Here is a 5,483-nt window from a genome sequence, read left to right as displayed (position 1 = left end):
AATGGGCGATTAAAAATTTTACTCCGTATAAGTCCCCGGGAAAGGACGGAATCATTCCAGTTCTACTACGAAAGGATATGAACACTTCAAGCATATTTTGAGAAAGGTTCTTACTTGTAGTCTTGCAACAGGATACATTTCATTAGCGTGGCGGGAAATAACTGTCAAATTCATTCTCAAAGGCAGCCGCGTCACTTATGAGGAGGCAAAGAGCTTTAAACCGATCAGTCTGACCTCCTTCCTTCTCAAATCAGTGGAACGTTTAATCGACCACTACATTCGGGATGGTAACTTGGGCGAGCACCCGCTGCATGCAATGCAACATGCATATTAGCGGGGGAAGTCCACTACCACTCTGTTACACAATGTTATCTACAACATTGAAAAATCTTTTGCACAAAAGCAATCAAGCTTAGGAGTTTTTCTCGATATTGAAGGTGCCTTCATATATCACGAACTGGATACACGCAATGCTTAGCAACCAACATCTGTGCTCATCGTTAAAACAAGTAGAGGTAAGGAAACCGAGTGTCTGCGGATGTCCTCAATGTGGTGTGCTGTCATCACTTCTATGGAACCTTGTCACTGATGGCTTGTTGAGGAAGCTTAATGAGCTTGGGTTTCCGAAGTATGGTTTCGCCGATTACAGTTTGCAGACAGATTTAAAGTGAAGTAGACGTGATATAGAGATTCTCTAACATATTAAAAAATCTGTGAAATCGTTCGTAATTGTTTCCCAGGCATTGTTTGCCAGAACAATTGCTTTTGTTTTTCCAAAGCACTGCTTTGAAATGGAACCTAAGCGGGAACACACAATCAAGCTTCGTTTTGGAGTTCAGACAAGGAATCCTAACAATGCGGAGATATTCAAGTTTTTCCGTAAGCAGGAATGGACCAACGAGGAACTAAGCGCCATGTACCGGGAAGACTACTCCATCTTCATTCGGTTTAAATCGGATGCCTCAATGCGTGGAGCTCTGGCGAAGCTCGGACCACAAACCACGTTCGAGTATGATGATGGAACCACGATACAAGTTAATGTCACGACAGCTACAGGTAGCTTTAAGTATGTTCGGATTTTTGGATTACCGCCGGAAGTGGAAGACAAGCATATTGCCACGGCGATGTGCAAGTTTGGCACAGTGCAGCAATTGATACGTGAAAAATTTCCCGTAGAGACAGGCTTCCCAATTTGGAGTGGAATTCGTGGAGTCCACATGGAAGTTGTGTCCGAGATTCCGTCCCAACTCAACATACAGCACATCAAGGCAAGAGTATACTATGACGGTCTACCGAATAAATGCTTCGGATGCGGAGCTTTGGATCACCTGAAAGCGGACTGCCCCAAACGGAAGAGTGTGAACGAAAGACTCGCTGTGAACGCGAAGGCGGGTGACGGCTCGTTTGCTAGTGTCGTAGCTAGTGGTAAAGTGGAGGTTCGAGCCACTACGTCCGGAATGGTTGTACTAAATAAATCTATGACACCTACAGTAACACATAATCCAGAATCCAGAGCGCAAAACGAAGTAGCCTTAGTACAGATACCAGCAGGTCTGCCGCTTGCTGGGGTGGATCTAAACAGCCATCCGACATCAGTGCAGGAGCCCGAAACAATGCAAACGTTGGATCTGCAAAATGTAGAACATAACCTTGTCCTCGAGAAGTATGAAGATGTACCGATGGGGGAATCCGCTAGAGGAGTAGAGACCAAAAAGGGGAAGCGTGGTCGTTCAGCGAAAAACACGGATTCGGAGGCATCCGAGTCTGACACGAGAGGCGGAAAACAGTTCATCGTCCCAGCCACGAATCACGATTTCCTCCGAGCGCAGGCAAACCGTAGCAGATCAAATTCCAGAGTTACGACAACCGACCGTCCAAGTAAATAATAAGACAATAGTAACAATATAACAATAATTATCATACACTACTAACATCACCACCAGAAGCTCATTACTAATAACACGCTGAAAACCCTATTAGCACCAATACCCTTATCAAAGACACAATGAACACTATAATAACAATCGCCACGCTGAATTTGAATAGCAGTAACACCCGAGTGAACAAAAATTTATTAAGAGATTTCATCTACAACCATAACATAGATATTGCATTTTTGCAGGAAGTTAGTTATGAAGACTTTAGCTTCATTTATACACATAACGCTCTAGTTAATATTAGCCACGACAAAAAAGGTACAGCAATACTGATTAGAAAATCCTTCACCTATTCAGGTTTTATATTTGATCCCTCCGGAAGAATAGTATCAGTTATAGTAAATCAGGTAAACTTGATAAATATCTATGCTCACTCTGGGAACAACATGAAAAAAGAACGAGACAATTTATTCACTGAAGCTTTGACGGTTCACTTGAACAAACCAAATACCACATCTACATTAATTGGGGGGGACTTCAATTGCATTTTAGAGTCGTCAGATTCTAGAGGGACGAAGAATTTTTCGGGCGGGCTAAAATATTTAGTCGACTTATTTGCTTTGAAAGATATTGCTAAAGCAAGAAAGGAAAATCAACTAACTTTCTTCAGAGGCAACTCTGCCTCCAGACTGGGTCGCTTCTATGCGCCCACTCTATTGCTAGAAAAAATTACGCATTGTGCGACGCTTCCACTAGCCTTTTCAGATCATCACGCGGTGATTATTAAGTTGAGATACGACGGTAATCTACTACCTACTCGAGGCCGTGGATACTGGAAGATTAATCCCTCGTTGTTCTCTTTGAGCGATGTTGCTGATAGATTTAAGCAAGAATACGAAAAGCTTAAACAAAGGAATGTTTATATTCGTGATATCAGTATGTGGTGGAATTTGCATTTTAAGATAAAAGCACGAAGTTTTTTTAAAGGCGAGAGCTGGCACTTGAACCAATCAAACAGGTATTCCAAAGAAGTATTGTTGAGAAGACTACATGATCTATCGAAAAGATTAGCAGATGGGGAAAATGTAGGTGAGGACATGACTATAACCAAGTCCAACTTGATGGACTTGGAGCAAAATCGTTTAAAAAATCTCGGAGAAAAAATGCCTGCAAGCACAGTGATAGAAGGGGAAAAATGTCAGTCTACTAACTTTCAAAACACGTTCATCGTGGTAGCTCATTCGGTCTCCAGCTAAGAGATGTTTCGAGTGCTGATCCTATAACCGACAGTACAAAACTGGGTAAAATGGTTCATGCTTATTTTTCTGAACAATTTAAAAAAGATCCAAGGAATTCTGATCAGAACGAAATTGATAACTTTTTAAGTTGTGTTAACAAAACTGTTAATGACGAAGATAGAAGAAGCTTACTGAAACCAATAACTGTTGATGAAATTTACAACGTTTTGAAAGGATGTAACCGTAAAAAATCGCCTGGCCCTGACGGACTAACTTACGAGTTTTATATTGCCAATTTTGAGACCTTGAAGTTTGATTTATGTCATCTATTAAATAAATATCTAAACGGTGAATGCATCCCCCCGAAGGAATTCTCGAGCGGAATCATTACGCTGATCCCAAAACAAGGCGATACTACACTTTTAAATAATCAAAGACCAATCTGTATACTAAATACCGATTATAAGCTTTTCACCAAGCTTTTGACAAACAGGATTCAGTTGAGCATCGAGAATCTGATAGGCCCAGGACAAAGTGCATGCATTGCGGGACGATCATGTACTGATAATCTAAATGATGTTCGTCGTTTGTTGACTAAATCTATTGAAAATAAAATTTTTAAAGGGATATTACTAAGCTTAGATCTCGAGAAAGCATTTGATAAAGTTGATCATCAATTTCTGTGGGCTGTTTTAGCAAAATTTGGATTTCCTGAGCAGCTTATTTTCTGCATACAGCAATTATACGAAAGAGCTACCTCGAAGGTTTTGTATAACGGCTTTCTGACAAATGAAATTAAAATACATTCTTCAGTTCGTCAAGGCTGTCCTCTCAGCATGGTTTTGTTCGTTCTGTATATCGAGCCCTTAATACGTAGGATTGATCAGTCTGTACTCGGGGTGCTTACCTTCAATAAGTTCCTTAGAGTAATAGCCTTTGCAGACGACTTAAATATATTTCTTCGAAGCGCAGAAGAATTCGATATGGTTTTAAATATCATTAACTCTTTTTCTAAATATTCGAAAATACGGCTAAATGTGAGTAAATCTTGTTTTCTGCGAATTAATAATTCTCCTGGAGGGCCATTTCAAATTATGGAAACCACAAATTTAAAGTTACTGGGTGTAACATTCAAGAATACTTGGAATGATACAATTGAGTACAATTATACAAGTATAATTAATAGTATTAAATATAGGATTGGCCAAAATAACTTCCGCGCTGTGAGTCTGTTAGATAAGGTTTGGTATACAAACACCTTCCTTTTATCCAAACTTTGGTATCTATCTCAAGTTTTCCCCCCGAAAAATAGGCACATTGCTTCAATAAGAAAAATAGTTGGTGCCTTTTTGTGGAAATCGTGCATTTTCCGCGTCGACAGAAGACAATTATATTTGGACATCGACCAAGGAGGCCTTGGATTAATTGACCCTGAAGCAAAATGCAAGGCTATGTTTATAAGAAATATCGTGAAAGTAAAGGAAATTGATGAGAAATATCTTCTAGACTATAGATATCTAGCCAGGCTGTCCAGAAATGGGAATGAATGGATTCAAGAAGCCATTGAATTCTATAATCAAAATTTTGCTATTGAATCGACAAAGCAATTATACCGCCTATTTATTAATAGGAATACTTTTCAACCGCGCGTAGAAATCGAGTTTCCTCAGATTATTTGGAAACCCTTGTGGGAAACAGTGAGCCGATCATTTCTACTTTCTGATGATAAATCTAAACTGTATCTTCTTCTAAATGATCTAATACCTAATAGACGAAAGTTACGTCAGTAGAATATTGGTAAGGTAGAAAATGACCTCTGCGAGATATGTGAAGAAATTGACACTAATTGCCATAGGATTCGAACTTGTAGTGCAGGAAAAGAAGTTTGCGAGTGGGTTTTGAAAATTATACGGAATAGGTACGGCATTCAAGTGATAGGAATTGAAGACATTTTATCTTGGAGAATTGAGGATGACTGTCCTCTCCAAAAGACAGTGGTGTGGTTAGCGGTTCATTACGTCGCTTACTGCACGGGCAAATTTCCCTGTCTGAGTCTGTACGTTTTCCAGAGGAGCATAAGAGAGTTTAGGTGGAATATGAAGGAATTAGTAAAAGTTAATTTTAGAGCGTATCTAAATATTTGCTAGGTATAGATATGTAGTTGCTTGCTGAAAGAATTGTGAAATGTAAATATTTAATTGAAATATAACTCAATAAAAAAAAATGATTATCATATAATGATCACCGGTATTTGCATTAACACACTTTTTGATTTGATGCAACAAGCCTTATGTGTTGTTGACTATCAGTTAATACAAATAAAACAACAATGGTACTTTTCGCGCAACGAAGAATTACAACCGGGGCT

This window comes from Topomyia yanbarensis, chromosome 1 (genome assembly GCF_030247195.1).
Source record: "Topomyia yanbarensis strain Yona2022 chromosome 1, ASM3024719v1, whole genome shotgun sequence".
Taxonomy (NCBI): Eukaryota; Metazoa; Arthropoda; class Insecta; order Diptera; family Culicidae; genus Topomyia; species Topomyia yanbarensis.
The sequence above is the reverse complement of the archived record's forward strand: the minus strand, read 5'-3'. Positions refer to the sequence as shown.